The following is a 17,428-nucleotide window of genomic DNA, read 5'->3' as shown; positions in this document are numbered from 1 at the left end:
TGCTCTTATTACACTAGACATCAGTTGCATATATAGTAACACCTCCTGGAATTCAGTTATTCTTTCTCTATTCTCTTTTTTTTACCTTCCCACCATTTAGTGAGACCTCCCTGCAATCTCTGCTTTGTTCTTCTCTGTCACATAATGACACTTTCTTAGGGATGTAGTTACATTTCTACCTCTCTTTCCTCTGCACAGATTCACAGACATCTTCTCTGGGTCCCAGTTATACTCCATCCACCTACACATGTTCTGTTCTTCCTATACCTCTTCCCAAATACCATTCCTCCCAACAATCTTTATTCTCCCCATGACCTTCCCAATAACAAATGACACTTCCAATTACACATTGATGATATTTTCCCTCTAGGATTCACATACATTTATGCAGTCCCCATACCCTGCTTGAAAGGGGAGGCAGAGTTGCTGAAAGAAGCTTTTATTCTCATCCAGTCTTTAGGACTCTTCAAGATTCAAATCTCTTTGGGCATTTCTGGCTTCTAGCTTTGAGAAGATGGAAGAGACTGCCTCACAAGATTATTGAAGGAAAAGATTCGGGGAAAACATAGGAGCCCACAGTTTCCATCACGTCTTAGAGATTTGGAAGAATTGGGTAAGAGCTAGGATTCTCTTAATTCTCTTTTAGTTGAGCTGAGTTATCTTGCTCCTTCACTCTGAATTGTCTGGATTGTTTGAATTCCCCTTTTCTGATTTGTTTTGCTATGGTTTGGATAATTGAATTTCTTTGCTATTTACTAATTCTGTTCATTGTGGAGCTAGTATTTGGTGGGAAAAAAGAGGTCAAGCTTTGGATATAGAGCCTATTACTCCCAATAATGACATAGAAATCAGAAGCTAGATTGAACTTGATCATATTCCCTAGATTAATAATATTTAAGGGAGCTGATAAATACAATTCTAAGCTGGTACCCCCACCCCAGTCCTAGGAGAACAGAGTGGCCAAGCTTCTGGCCCTAGCCTTCTGCTTCCCCTTCTGATGGGAATGAAAGTCTTCAGAAAAAGATGGGGATGTCTATTCTGCCTTACTTTAAGCCACATAGAACATCGCCCTACTGGGGAAAGAGCCCTTATCTGGACTGTTGCTACCCATGGGATTTCTTTGTAATTCTCATGCTGTAACACCTTCCTAGATCCCTTACTGTTTTTATGCACATATGCACACAACAAGACACTTCCTCAAAAAAAAAATGTTTATAAAACATCTAAGTAGTTAATAATGCTATATCTAAGTGAAATAGACTCATGTAATCACCCATCTTGTCTTTCTTCTCAATAGAGTTGAGGAAGAATGCACTAAGTAGTGGATCAAGGAAGGAAGACATTAGAGATACATGAGCAGGACATCTTCTTCTTACCTCCCTCCTCTGTCAGGGGAGTAAGGATGCTTAACATCAGAGGAAAATTAAGTTTATTACCCTTGGAGAATGGTAGAAAGAATCTAACCAGCAGGAGGCCACAAACCTGATTTTCTTGAAGATCAGGTACACAGTTCTCTAGATATGTAATCTGTGACTGGCCTTGGTTTTAATTTAGCTTTTCTCAAGATACAGATGCTTCCAGTAGGATAATGAATTTGAGACTATTATGGCTTACAAAATCATAGAATTTAGAGAGCAGCCCTTAAAAGTTCTTCTGATCCAGCTCTAACAGATTAAGAAACTAAGACTTGAAATAATAAATGAGTTTTCCTGGCCAAATTTTGGCATCTATTTTCTTTCTAGTTATCACCTTCCCTCCCTCCTTCTTCTCCCATTTCACATTTAGTTTTTGTTATTAAATAAACACTTATTGATTCACTGGAAATTAGGATTAGTTGCAGTTAAGAAAATGTTTAACTTTAAGGGAGTTGTCTCCCCCTCCCAAATCTTAATTCTAAAGACTAACTTCTTTGGTTCTTTGTAATATCTGAAGAAGGAAAGGAATCTGACCATTATTGACACTATAGGTATTTGAGGGCCTTACAGAGAGAAGCACATTTTGAAGGGAAGTTATCTAAGTCAGGGGTATCAAACAAGCTGCCTGGGCCTAAACTGTGGCAATAATATTCTTCAATATGGAAGAACATGATTTTTCAAAATAAAAATATGATAGAACATTGTTAATATGTGGTTTTTCAGAATGCCTATGTACCATTTAGTGGCCTTTTTCTATTTGAAATCCCTGATCTAAATAACATTAAAAAAAAATTCTCCAACTGGTGTCAACATTATTTTGTGTATGTATGCATATATGTATGTATTCTATGTAAATCCTCTTAGTAGTTATTGTATAAGAAAGGGATGAAAGGACAGAAGACTAGGAAGACATTCTCTATAGGTTAAGAAAGGAATACTTGTTATTGAAATTTGGAAATCTTTGGTCTAGTGGAAAGAATAGGGCATTTGAAGTCAGAGAATCTGGGTTTGAATGCCTTCTAGGATCTCAGGTTCCCTAAAATAAGGGCAGGAAAGAATGGATAAATAAGGTACTACTGATCCATTAAATTTCCAGGTAACAAAGATAATGAAGTTGGGTAAATTTCATACTTTGAAGAATTGAATTTACAACTTTCAAAGGATATGAGGTCTGTGGCTTAGACCTGAACAATCTGGTCACAGATTGTAAAATATAAAACTGAGAATGGCTCGTTCATAATTTGTAAACAGTGGAGGGGATAAGTTTGTTAAATTGGGGAGTGTGAGCCTTATTTCCAGTATTTGATAGAATTATAAGGCATTTAGCCATTGGATGGCCAAAGAACCAGCTTACTCTTGGTGGCTTTAAATAGCAAGCTAGTCATTTGAAGGAATTATAATAATAAAAATGATAGCTACCTTTTATATAGTACTTACTATTTGCCAGGCACTGTTTAAACACTTTACATTATTCAATTCTCAACTCCTTGCAACTTTTTCAGCTTATAAAGCAGAGATTTCCCTCCTCAGCCCCTCCCCAACCCCATCTCCATTTCCATAATGCTACTCACTCAGTGTGCCCATCAGAGTTGAACTATAAGGAGAGGTCAGCCCAGACAGGTCAAAATAAAAATCTGCTCAGCAGAGACACTATGCTCAGAGAGTTGCATGATGGACATCATGAGAAAATGCAGTTCCAGAGGTCTGTGTTGCCCTCAACATGTGTATCCCCAATATGTTTTCTTCTGTTCTTTACAAGTTTGTCTTCTCACTCTTAAATACCACTACACACCTCTCAGATTGGCTAGGATGACAGGAAAGGACAAAGATAAATGTTGGAGGGAATGTGGGAAAACTGGGACATTGATACATTGTTGGTGGAATTGTGAATGTATCCAACCATTCTGGAAAACAATATGGAATTATGTTCAAAAAGTTATCCAACTATGCACACCTTTTGATCCAGCACTGGGCTTATATCCCCAAGAAATCTTAAAGGAGGGAAAGGGACCCACATGTGCAAAAATGTTTGTGGCAGCCCTCTTTGTAGTGGCCGGAAACTGAGTAGATGCCCATTAATTAGAGAGAATGGCTGAAAACATTGTGGTGTATGAATGTTATGGAATATTATTGTTCTGTAAGAAATGACCAACAGGATGAATACAGAGAAGCTTGGAGAGACTTACATGAACTGATGCTGAGTTAAATGAGCATAACTAGGGGATCATTATATACTTCAACAACAATACTGTATGAGGATGTATTCTGATGGAAGTGGCTCTCTTAAACAATGAGAGGATCCAAATCAGTTCCAATTGATTAACAGTTACACCCAGGGAAAGAACACTGGGAAATGAGTATGGACCACAACATAGCATTTACATTTTTTCTGTTATTGTTTGCTTGCATTTTTGTTTTCCTTCTCAGGTTATTTTTACCTTATTTGTGAATCTGATTTTTCTTGTGCAACAAGATAACTGTATAAATTTGTATAAATATATTGCATTTAACATATACTTTAACATATTTAATATGTATTGGTCTACCCGCCATCTAGGGGAGGGGGTGGGGGGAAAGAGGGGAAAAATTGGAACAGAAGGTGTTGCATAGGCCAATGCTGAAAAATTACCTGTGCATATGTCTGTAAATAAAAAGCTATTAAAAAAAAAAAACAAGTTTGTCTTCTTTTCCCTCTTATCAATACACTCATTTGTGAGAGAGGTACACAGGTTTATGTGAGGAATATTTTGTAGCTACTGTTCTTACCTAGAATTTTTTGCTTTGCCTAAAATTAATTGCTGACTTTTAAACATGAGGTGAGGGCTTATGAGCCACAATTTTAGCAAGATTGACCCAGCCCCATGGGCAATGGGGAGTAGGGAGGCAAGAATTGGGGGTGGACAGGCAGCATATCTGACACAGAGCATTTCTTCTAAAGCTTATGATTCCTTTCTTCCCCACCTCTACCCTTGTAGCTTATCATCCAGTTTAAATGTAGACCAATACTTTATTCCATTAAACTGAATCCTAGACTGGATAGTAAGAAAAGATGCAGGAGGAAAGGGACAAAAGGGATTGGCTTTTCTCCAAAGACAAGGACCAGTCAGAGCACCAAAAGGAAGTGAAGCCTTAAGAGAGGTGTCATTCTCCAGGATATAAGATATCCCCTCTGCCCGTAAGTTGACTCCAAAGTAGAAAGAACATTCAAGTTTTCCTCTTCATAAGGCAGCTGAAAGCTGTTGGTTTATGACCACGATTGAGGACTCACTCTCCAAGAAACCCTGTTAAGAAAACACAGGGTGCCTGGGAAGGGAAAAAGGTAGGTAGATTGAAATAAAAGGGAACGCAGTTATACCCTCTCCCTGAATCCCTGAGGATCACCCACACCACCTCTGTCTCACCACATAGGATGTATAACAGGAACACCAGCCAGCCAAGATAGTAACTCTGGCCCAAGATCAACCTCTTTTTCATGTTCAACTCCTGGAGCCAGACGTGAACAGCGAAAAATACGAGAGTAATGAAAACAAGACAGGCTAGGGAGATAGGAAGACACAAATGTCCATAGGAGAAGATCTCAACCACATTTAAACATCTCTTAGGAGTTTCATCTAATCTCCGGGGATAGTGGTATTGCCTATTATCTCCTAGCACATATTCTACGTCTCAAAAGCTCATAGGAACATCCTCCCTCCCCATATGTACATAGGATTGAGAGACTACTGTTCTCAGGAGACCATGAGGTGATGTTTCCCTTCTAGCTCAGGTTAATACCACCCCCAGGGGTTTAAGGAAACTATGTCCACTCTCTTGGGGAATGCCTCAGGCCTCCTATGAACCAGCCCCACCTGTTAATAAGCTGCCCAAGCCCCCACTCCAGTCGAAGTCATGGGAGTGTTTTATCAGTGGATTGAAGACACAGTGGAACCAGCAGGTGAGAAGTAAGGATGAACCAAGAGAAAGTAAAAAACTTATCTTGGCCATCTCTAGAAAGAAGTAGAATGAATTGTCGTTTTCAGAACCTAGGGAGAGGAAAGAAATAATAAGAGATGGGAATGGATTGAAGGGGATCATGAGGGGTGGGGATGGGAGGAGTTGAGATGATGTTGAGAATACTTTTCAAAAAATATGGAAAAGGGAGGTGAAACTGGGAGCACAATCTGGAAGGAAGGTACTGAGGATAGTCATGGGTATTAGGAAACACTTTAATAGGGCAGTATGGGTACAATTCACTTAACAGAGACAGATGAATAGATGGAAGTCTTCATTATCTAATAAATGAAATATTTGTCACATAGTATATAGAATTTTTTCCCCCCCGCTGAGGCAATTGGGGTTAAGTAACTTGCCCAGGTCACACAGCCAGGAAATGTTAGGTCAAATTTGAACTCAGGTCCTTCTGACTTCAGGGCTGATAACTAGGCTCCACCAAGCTGCCCCAATATATAGAATCCTGAAATCTTAGAATTGAAGGGGGTTTTTGAGATCATGTTCCCTAAATTACTAATTATAACTGCCAAAATTATATTTTGTTAAAATCATTAGGTTGAAGGGCAGCTAGATGGCATAGTGGATAAAGCACAGATCTTGAAGTCAATAGGACCTGAATTCAAATCAGGGCTCTGATATTTAACATTTATTAGTTGTGTGACTTTGGGCAAGTCAAATTGCCTTATCTAAATAAATAAAATCATTAGGTTAAACTTATTCTCTTAATGAATTAATTTTAAGCTCCTTGATAGCAGAGATTTCTTTTTTTCTCTTTCCTAAGTGTCTAGCACAATACTTGAGCACTTTGTAGGTGTTTAATAAATGTTTGTTGAATACATTAATTTGCCTTGTGAGGGGAATGTGGGAAGAAGAGGCAGGAATGAAGCATGAAAATAAGATAAAAGATGTAAAAAGAAAAGGGATGAAATGAAATGGGAGAGATGACAAGAAAACCAAAGGAGTGCTGCAGAGGAGGAATAAGAAAAGATATAGGAGAATGCAGCAATAAAGGAATATAGTTCATAAAGCTGTGATTGTCTCATAATATTTGTAGCATGAAGACCTTTTTGACAAAAATAAAATAATTCTACTTCTCAAGGAGCTTATGTATATAAACAAAACAAAACAAAACAAAAACCCAAACCTTACTTGTAATTTGCTAAAAAATAAAAATGAAATAAAAATCTTATCCCATCAAAAGTGGTACTTTTTGTCATAAGAGAGGAATTATGGTATAGTGGAAGGAACATTGGTCCTAGCACTCACCTTGATAACTTTGGACAAATCACTTAACATTGGTCCTCCATTTATATATGTATATGTATGTATTGTAGCACTAGGGAAATTAACATATACATTGGCCTCTTGCTGAAGGGTAGATTGCTTCACATGACTGAGATGAGATAGCATTTTCCAATGGGCCCCTATTTTTCCTTCACAGGATAGAGCTCATGACTAAGAGTCATGAGGAGAAGAACTCTTGTGGAGAAACCTTTTTTTTTTTTTTTTTTTTTTTGTAAAGTTACTGTGTAAGACTTATAGAAAGGCCACATTTTTTCAACATATTTTGTGACTCTGCTGGCTCTCACAAGTCTTGGAAACTTGAGGTTGACTGAAAGAAATCATCTCATCCTAAGGGGAGAAAACAAACTAACCTGGGTAAAAACTTGTCCAGTGACAAAAATTCATGCATTATTCTACTGGATTATGTATGGTCAATGTATAAGGTAATCCAGATGGAGAACCAGACAAAATCTCTCCAGAGATTCCTGAAACACAGGGATCTCCATTTTTCCAACTGATTCTGCAAACCCTTTCTAAATAGAGATCCAAAATCACTCGACAGTAGGAAAGCAATAGGGCTCAAAAAGAAATCAAACTCTAATGAGTCCAAACACCTGTAGCGCTTTTAAAAAGGGATTAAACACATGGTATTGACTAGTCTGAATTCCTTACATCCTGGTCAAGGGCCCCAATTCTGGACTCAAATGGTTCTTTTCTCTCTCTGGTTCATTATGCCCCCATCCTGAAGTAGAAATTCAAGAAAAATCTCTACATAAAGCTTAGATATAGCTCATATCTTTGGGTAGTATTTAAGTTTTCTCCTAAAAGAGATGGAGTCCTTTCTTTTAAAAGTCCTCAGTGTACAAGAAGACATCAAATAAAAGATTGCTACTTCTGCTTAAAACACAAAAGACTCATAAATGCACATTAATAAATATTTAAAACATAAAACAGCTATTATATTCTTCCAGGAAGTAAAAACTGCTCCACATTCCACATTCACTCTTAAAACTATACTATCCCAAGCAACTCACAAGGTTCAGATCTATTGGTCAGACAAGCATGGCTCTTTGATTCTGTGGAATTCAGAATGATCTTGTTAATCGTCATCTCCTCATCCAAGAAACAGAATAATTGCAGGAAACACCTCCCACAGGGCAGTCCCATAAACTTAGGAACCCAGGAACTCTTGAACTTAAAGCCGCCACCACAGCTGGAAATGCCCATCTTTCAGAATTGTTATGCAAGCTGTACTCAGGGAAAGAAATACAAATACAGCTACATGAGGTCCAGTCTCAATTTCATCAAGCAAACACATGTCCTTGCAACCATGTGCTCAATTTGTAGTGACAATTGTTGTTGGAGGTAATGAGAGTGGGAAAGAAAAGAAAAACTACTTCTCCTTTGCTGGAAATCCAAGAGAGAACTAATATTGGATTTATCCCTATGATGCCCTCAAGATAGAAAGGATGGAGCCTCTCTTATGTCCTGCTGAGGCGGGGAAGTTTTTCCACATGAGTATCTCTCCCCTAATGCTCATCGGCCAAATCTCTTCAACCCAGTCACTGATCTCAGAGATTGAAGGAGAGGGAGCTATCAGGAGTTGCTGCATCATCTCAGTAAAGTGAAGCATCTGTCTGTCTCTCAACAAGAGATTAATGTGCCTTCATCCTCCATGGAGCCAAACAGCGATCCCTCCTAAAATAACAGGATTTGGGTTAAATATTCTTGAGATTGCTTCCAATTCTAAAATGAATTGTGCATTTGGACTATGGGAACTGCTGGAACAGGTGATTCATAGAGTCTTTTCTGATATAACATTACTATTTATACCATTGAACTAAGGGAGAATGAGGAGGATTTTGGGAGAACCTGAGGGAGTTTAGAGGGTTAATTAAGGTAACAGAAAACAGAACCAAGGATAACAGAATAATAGGAAATATCAGGTAATAAGAGTGGGGAGAAAAGTATTATGATGACCAGTGGGAATCTCACTTTTGTTGTTATAGTACTGGGTTGTACAGTAATCCCAGAGCCCCCCGAAAGTGAAGTTTCTATTCATGATGTCATTATTCAAGACGGGATCATAAAAGGTTTTCTTAGAGATGTATACCCATTGCTGATGAAAGGTCATAATTAGCTGTATTATGAACGCAATCAAACTCAGTTCTGCATTTGCCACCCTATTTAGCCATCGGGCATGGTACAACAGCCACCATTTCGAAGAAAGATGCCTGAATTGACACAGAGAATAAGATGAAAGGAAATGTCTCGAAATTCGGAGGTGGTCCCCCAGACCTCAGCTTTCCTTGTTCTTTGTTTCTTGATCTCTGACTTCCTCACTCTGTCATAAAACTGCCCTCCAAATCTCACACCCCTCCCAATACAACCTGTCTTCCTTTCTTAGACATTCATGTTTCATGCCCAAAGACTTTTTTAAAAATTTCGCTTTTCCCACTGACCTCATCTTTCACTGTCCCCTCCTCAAGTTTTAGATTTTGCCTGCTCACTACCCTTTCTCATCTCCTGAGACACAACCATTTTGCTTACTTCACCTCCTTATCCCACTCCTTAGCTTCTCCTCTTGTCTCTCCTTAGTCCTTTTTCCTGGTTTTCCCTCTTCCCCAGCCTAGCTTGTCACCTATTAAAACTCTCCATTACAATGAGCAAGTACAAGATCGGGGTCTAGAAGGGTCCTGGGAATCCTCTTCTTATACTTTCTCCCCTGTCCTAAATCTAGGCCAAGATTCCACCAGTCAAAGGGGGAGGGGGAGCCCAACTGCCATAGAACAGGTGATAGCCACAGTAAGTAACAGAAAGGGGGAGGGGAAGCCCTCTGAAGAACCTACTTTGTCCCCTTTCAATTCTCTCTTTTATTCTTCCATCCCTCCAAAGCTCTCCTCCTCCTCTTATCATCCTTGATTTCCAGCTCTAAGGTTTCTCTCCATCTTGTCCCCTCAGAGAGCTAAGGCTCATTTTATTATCCATTCATACTTCCATATAGTGGGGATAGACTAGCATTTTGAATTTAGTGGTCTAAGTTCAAAACCTGGTTCAGTTACTAACTATTTGTATACTGGACAAATGCTTTCTGAATTTAAATTTCCTCCTCTGAAAAATAAGGGAATTGGACTGGTTCATTCTTGTTTAGTTTCCTAATATCTCCTGTCCTTGGCTTCTTCCCCCTAAATACCTTTCCTGGTTTTTTCCAGTGAGACAGACATAACAAAGATAATGAAGTTATTCTTTAGGCAGAAAGTATACTAGAAAGATTTTCTCCTTGTGTTCCCTAGGTCAGAGTTATTAGAAATTATTTTCTGAAATGTAATTTTCATACAACACTATCCCTCAGAAAAGTTTATATTTATTATGAGTAGTTCCTTTCTCCTACTAGGATTGGGAGATGATTGATTAGGAATAGAATTTCTCATCTCCTTTCCACTTCCCCCACCCTACCATTGGGAGAAGTGGTATTAGCAAAAGTCAGTGGTAATGAATGAAGCCTCTTAGAACAAGGCTGGAACTGTCTATGTAAATAACCTGAAGAAAAGTGATCAAGGTCTTGGATTGTGAATCTGATGGCAAATGGTGTTGAAAGAAGCTTCATTAGAAAAGGTAGAGTACTTCTAATATCCTTTAAAAAAAAAAAAACCAAACACACCGTTTTCAATTAATGGGACAACACAAGCATTTCCATAACACAGTTCCGTTAAAAAAAAAAAAAAAAAAAAAAAAGATTTTACCTGAAACTGCAGATCTACCATGTACAGCTTGCTATTCCCTCCAAATATACAACAAAATTATCATATAAATTCTGGCATTTTTCCCCTTGTTTCTTTTTCTCCACTGACCCTAGAAATTACCACTATTAGACATCAATAGGTATGTGTATGAATATACATTTATACATACATATTTCATTATTCTACACATATTTCTCAGTTTTTTCCTCTGGATAGAGCAAGGGTCTTTCTTTTTTACCCAATCAAAGGAAATTAATAGAAAAAATGCAAAGGAAAGTGACTCATCTCTACAAGACCTAGAACTGTATCATAAAGCAGTATTCAAACCATTTGGTACTGGCTAAGAAATAGAATCAGTGAATCAGTGGAATAAGTTAAGTTCATAATACATAATAGTCATAGCCTATAGTAATCTGAAATTTGATAAACCTAAAGTTTCTGGGATAATTTAACAAAAATTGCTGTGGTGCTACTACTGGGCTTATATGCCAAAGAAATAACTAAAGAAGGGAAAGGGACCTGTATGTGCCAAAATGTTTGTGGCTGCCCTTTTTGTAGTGGCTAGAAACTGGAAAATGAATGGATGTCCATCAATTGGAGAATGGTTGGGTAAATTATGGTATATGAATGTTATGGAATCTTATTGTTCTATAAGAAATGACCAACAGGAGGAATACAGAGAAGCTTGGAGAGACTTACATCAACTGATGCTGAGTGAAATGAGCAGAACCAGATCATTATACACTTCAACAATGATACTGAATGAGGATGTATTCTGATGGAAGTAGATATCTTCAACAAAGAAAAGTTCTAATTCAGTTCCAATTGATCAATGATGGACAGAATCAGCTACACCCAGAGAAGAAACACTGGGAAATGAATGTAAACTGTTTGCATTTTTGTTTTTCTTCCCAGGTTATTTTTACCTTCTGAATCCAATTCTTCCGGTGCAACAAGAAATTCATTTCTGCACACATATATTGTATCTAGGATATACTATAATATATTTAACATGTATGGGAATGCCTGCCATCTAGGGGAGGGGGTAGAGGGAAGAAGGGGAAAATTCAGAACAGAAGGGAGTACAAGGGATAATGTTGTAAAAAATTACCTATGCATATGTACTGTCAAAAAAAAGTTATAATTATAAAATTAATAAAAAAAACAAACAAAAAAATTGCTGTGAAGATGGGAAAATAATATGACAGAAACTAGGCATTGACCAACATCTAACACCTTATACAAAAATAGGTTGAAATGGAGTTCATGATTTAGGCATAAAGGATGATATTATAAACAAAGTAGGAAGACAGAAGATAATCTACCTCTTAGATCTATGGAGAAAGGAGGAATTTATGGCCAAAAAAGAACTAGAAAAGAAGCAGAAATCTGGGAAAATTTGCTTACATCCAATACTTCTGAAAAAGGCCTCATTTCTAAAATACAGAGAGAATTGACTCAAATTTATAAGAATAGAAGTCCTTCCCCAATTGATAGTCAAGACATTTGGACAGACAATCTTCAAACAAAGAAATTAAAGCCATTTCTAGTCATATGAAAAAAATGCTCTAAATCACTGTTGATTAGAGAAATGCAAATTAAGACAACTCTAAGGTACCACTTCACAGATCTCAGATTGACTAATATGACAGGAAAACCTTAAAAATAAATGCTGGAGAAATGTGGGAAAACTAAGACACAATACATCGTTGGTGGAGTTATGAACTAATCCAACCATTCTGGAGAGCAATTTGGAATTATGCACAAAGTACTATATACCAAAGATCGTAAAAAAGGGAAAAGGACCCACATGTGCAAAAATGTTTGTGGCAGCCCTTTTTGTAGTGGCAAAAAACTGGAAATTAAGTGGATGTCACTCAGTGGGGAATGGCTGAATAAGTTATGGTGTATAAATCTGATGATATATTATTGTTCTATGAGAAATGATAAGCAGGCTGATTTTAAAAAAGCTTGGAATGACTGACACGAACTAATGTTAAGAAAAGAGAACAGAACCAAGAAAACATTGTACACAGCAACAACCAGATTATATGATGATCAACTGCGCTGGATTTGGTTCTTTTAGACAATTAGGTGATTCAAAGCAATTCTAATAGATTATGATGGCAAGAGCCATCTGCAACCAGAGAAAGAACTATGGAGACTGAATGTGGATCAGGGCATAGTACTTTCACCCTTTTTGTTGTTGTTTGCTTCATTTTTTTCTTGTGGTTTTTTTTTCCTTTTGATCTGATATTTATTGTGAAGAATAATGAATATGAAAATATCTTTAGAAGAATTGCACATGTTTAACCTATAGTGGATTGATTGCTTCCTGTCTAGGGGAGGGAGAAAAATTTGGAACACAAGATTTTAGAAAGGTGAATTGTTGGACCCCGAAGAATAGTTACACCTTAACTATGCTTTGGTTACTATAAACATATAAAGGTCTGATGGATTATCTCTCTGTCCTTTTCTGTTAAAGTCATCCACCATATGTATAAGGTGGTCAAGGAAACATGGAGCATTCATGCATTGAGCATGTGCCAAAAACAGGATAGCACTCCCCTCCAATGGTGGCAACAGGGAAAGAGGATATAAATAGGGGACAGAGAAGGGAAGGGAAGAGAGAGATGTGATACTAATAAAGAAATTGAAACTTTCCTCAGGTGTGATGACTGATTGGCCTAAGTTATCAGGAGACATCAGAGGGCTCCTAGTGGTGACCCAGTAAGGAAAGGTGCTGTCCAATTCAAGTAGAAACCTGAAACCTGAGAAGTGATGCCCTTGAACAGGGACCCTAGAAAAGGGATAGGAAACACCAGTGAATTGAGGCCCACTCTCCTGCTAATCCAGGGAAGGGCAGGATAGCCGCTTCTTAAAGGAGCAGAGTGGCTTGGAAGCCAGGGATGTGAAATAGAGCTCAGTATGGGGAGGAGATGGGGAAGGGAGGAATTACTAGCCTTCTGGTCATCACACCCCACATGGGGGAAGTATATACAAAACAGGTATTCAAAGAACCAGGGATTGGTTCTCTTTCCCACCAAAGATCACAGGCCTTCCCTGTCCACCAGACTCCACAAACAGACTTCCTCTGAGAATACCAATGGCTCAGGATGCAGGATGGTGGCCAATAAGTACAGTCACAGGCATCCATATAGAACCATGGACCACAACACCTTTAGAAATTGAACCCAAAGATTTCCCTAGGCTGGGGCTTGGGCTCCCCAATTACACTTCCTACATAGTGCATGCTATAGTGTTTCCCCACGATGGTTGGCAGATAATAGTTACCCCATGTCCACCCAATTTTACTTGACTCAGGCCAACAAATAGCCAAAGCGCTCTCACTAAATATTGATGAACCAGAAATAAATTTATGCCAAATAATCTCCTATGAAAAGCCCATGTGTACAATATGGGTTGAGGCACACCCCATTTTGGGCATGCTAACTACAGCAGCAGATACATCCGTGATCTGAGAATTAGATTGGCCTCCCCATTGGGAGACCACCAAGGAGGGAGTCACAATGACTGGGGTAGGAGGTACTAAATATGCCTCTGTATCTGCCTGACCCCTAAAATGGGAAGTGGGTGGGAGATCTGGAGTTTTTACCCCCTTAATAGTCCCAAGTCTCTGAACCATCTTATAAAGCAGGGATCTTCTTAAAGGCAATGGGAGCTACTCTCATAGTCAGTCACTCAAATGGGTAGGGGCCACTACATTGGAAGTCTCAATACCACCCCTTCAATGGATTCATGATCATGCTATCTGGGTGGACCAGTGGCCTCTTAGCTCTGAGAAATTGGCTGCCCTACAGGAAATTGTTCAAGATCAGCTGAGGGCAGGGCACATAGAGGAATCCTTTAGTGCTTTTAATTCCCCTGTGTTTGTTATCAAGAAAAAAGAGTGGGAAATTCCGGATGCCAATTGATTTTCGGGCCATTAATTCAGCCATGATCCCCATTGGGGCTCTGCAGCCAGGACTTCCTAATCTGGCTGTCATACCAGGAAATATAGACTCCTCTACAGCTGGTAAAGTCCTACTAACATGCACCGACACTTGCCAAGGAAATGCCCATCCCCCATATCTAAAACTCCTCTAGAGGTCCCTCAGGTGTTTACTGATGCTACAAAGAATGGCAAGGCATCCATTTGGTGCCCTAAATAACCTTTACACCTCCACACAAAAGAATGAACTTTTCACTATAATCCAAGCTGAACTAAATTTCCCTCAATCCATTAATATTATTACTGATAGCCAATATGCTGCTCAAGCCATTCAAAGATTGCCTTCTGCATATATAGAGTTTGAAGCCCAACAAGCCCTATTGGCTTGTTCTCACTCTGTATATATTTTTCATGTTAGATCACACACAGACAGTCTAGGTCCCATGTTTGAAGGTAACAACATAACTGATTCCCTTTTATATCCCTTATAGTTTGCTCAAAAAGCTCACCAGCCCTTTCACTCTTGGCCCGAACCCTTAGACTGCTTTATAGGACAAAAAAATCACAAGCGACAGAAATAGTTAAATCCTGCATCCCATGTGCCCCATTCCGCTCCCTCCCCCAAGCTAGTGTAGCAGTAAACAAAAAAGGTGATTTTCCCAACCAGCTGTGGCAAATGCACTTAAACACACACGTGTCCATATCACTGTTGACACCTCCTCAGACTTTATTTGGGCTACTATACAGCCTGGCAAGACCACCTGCCATGCCATTGCCCATATGTCCACTGTATTGCCTCTGCAAGCCCCCCAAATGAACTCAAAACAGACAACAGACCTGCCTATATTTCCAAAGCATTTGCCTCCTTTATGGAGGAGTTTGGCATCCATCATATCACTGTTCTCCCTTATAACCCTACAGGGCAGGCTATATAGAGAAAGCCAACTGAACAATCAAAATCCTCCTTTTTAAACAAAGAGGGGGAGTGCTGGAGGCCCCAGGAAAGAAAGCCAAAGGGAAGTAGAGAATTACCCAAACAGAACTCGACATAGCATGTTATACACACAATTTTTTTCAATTTTCGCATAATAACACTATACCAGCCATGCGATTCTTTTATTACTTTAGCCAGCCCGTTTCAAACCATAGATCAAACATCCCACAAACAGAAACATGGGAAATATGGAAAACCCCAGAGGGTCAATGGCTGGGACAAGGGAGGATAGTGACATGGGGACGGGGATATGCTCTTGTCTTTCCAGATGACTAGGCTGAAGGGGAGATGAGCTCCTGGGTGCCGACACGTTCCCTCCAATTACTCAGAGAAGAAGAAAAGGTCCAGAAGGAGGAGAAGAAGAAGGAGGTGGAGACCTTGAGGCTGGTGCCTAAAGACAAAGATGCTGAGACAGCTGGTGTTACCTAGCTAAAAGCAGACCTTATGCTCCCCCTAAGAAGAACCTAACATTATTAAACAAAAACGGGGAGTTGTTGGGCCCTCAGAATAGTTATACCTTAACTGTGCTCTGGTTACTATAAACATATAAAGGTATGATGGATTGTCTCTCTGTCCTTTGTAAAACCCCAACCTTGCCTTTGATGTTGCCTGGAAACAGTGCATACCGAAAGGGTCCAAGAGGCGCCCTGGGCATATATTCTGCTGATGTGCATTCCTGAGTTTTGGTTAAGCAAAACAAGTTTATGTTAAAATTAACCACCAAATGTATAAGGTGGTCAAGGAAACATGGAGCAATCATGCATTGAGAATGTGCCAAAAACAGGATAGCAACGAAGGGGCAACAGAAAAAGGGGATATAAGCAAGGGGCAGAGAAGGGAAGAGGGGAGGAGGAGAGAGAGATGTGATACTAATAAAGAGACTGAAATTTTTCTTGGGTGTGATGACTGACTATCCTGCTGAAGTCATCTGGAAACGTCCGAGGGGTTGTAGTGGCGACCAGATGCTGCAACCTGAGAATGAATGTTGAAAACTCTTTGCATGTATTTTGAAAAATAAAAAGTTATTTACAAAAAGAATTGCCCATCATACACAACTCAGTTCTGACCTTTCTTCTACATTTTAAGTTTTAAGTTTTAAGAATACTGATAATACTTTTCATAATTAACTAATTAAATAGTGGGCTAAAAGGAAACTATGAAAAGAAAGTTAAACAATTGGAAAAAGAGGTCCAAAATCTTTTTTTAATTATTATAGCTTTTTATTTACAAGATATATGCATAGGTAATTTTTTAGCATTGACAGTTGCAAAAACTTTTGTTCCAACTTTTCCCCTCCTTCCACTCCCTCCCTCCCCCCTCCAGATGGCAAGTTGACCAATACATGTTAAATATGTTAAAGTATAAGTTAAATACAATTTAAGTACATATGTCCATACTGTTATTTTGCTGTATGAAAAAAATTGGACTTTGAAATAGCAAACAATTAGCCTGTGAAAGAAATCAAAAATGCAGGTGGACAAAAATAAAAATATGTAGTGGTTAATAGTCATCTCCCAGAGTTCTTTTGCTGGGTGTAGCTGGCTCAGTTCATTACTGCTCTATTGGAACTGATTTGGTTCATCTTATTGTTGAAAATAGCCATGTCCATCAGAATACATCCTCATACAGTATCATTGTTGAAGTATATAATGATCTTCTGGTTCTGCTCATTTCACTCAGCATCAGTTGATGCAAGTCTCTCCAAGCCTCTCTGTATTCCTCCTGCTGGTCATTTCTTACACAACAATAATATTCCATAATATTCATATACCGCAATTTATTCAGCCATTCTCCAATTGATGGGCATCCACTCTGTTTCTAATTTCTGGCCACTACAAAGAGGGCTGCCACAAACATTCTTGCACACACAGGCCCCTTTCCCTGCTTTAAAATCTCTTTGGGATATAAGCCCAGTAGTAGCACTGCTGGATCAAAGGGTATGCACAGTTTGATAACTTTTTGGGCATAATTCCATATTGCTCTCCAGAATGGTTGGATTCTTTCACAACTCCACCAACAATGCATCAGTGTCCCAGTTTTCCCACATCCC

At 38.9% G+C, this 17,428-nt stretch overlaps 2 long non-coding RNA genes across 2 annotated transcripts; one reads left to right on the top strand and one right to left on the bottom strand.

Moving 5' to 3' along the window:
• Window positions 1-4,634: 4,634 nt before the first annotated feature.
• Window positions 4,635-9,413, bottom strand: LOC141566819 (uncharacterized). Its single transcript, XR_012489392.1, has 5 exons — window positions 9,331-9,413; window positions 8,685-8,923; window positions 5,264-5,437; window positions 4,817-4,951; window positions 4,635-4,718 (listed from the first exon to the last, which is right to left on the bottom strand). It is a non-coding gene; the product is annotated as an uncharacterized LOC141566819 (long non-coding RNA).
• LOC141566818 (uncharacterized) lies at window positions 9,178-16,268 on the top strand. Its single transcript, XR_012489391.1, has 2 exons — window positions 9,178-10,304; window positions 15,647-16,268. It is a non-coding gene; the product is annotated as an uncharacterized LOC141566818 (long non-coding RNA).
• Window positions 16,269-17,428: the final 1,160 nt, after the last annotated feature.

This window comes from Sminthopsis crassicaudata, chromosome 4 (assembly GCF_048593235.1).
Source record: "Sminthopsis crassicaudata isolate SCR6 chromosome 4, ASM4859323v1, whole genome shotgun sequence".
NCBI classification, from domain to species: domain Eukaryota; kingdom Metazoa; phylum Chordata; class Mammalia; order Dasyuromorphia; family Dasyuridae; genus Sminthopsis; species Sminthopsis crassicaudata.
Note: the sequence above shows the minus strand (reverse complement) of the source record. Positions and strands in the feature narration are given on the sequence as shown.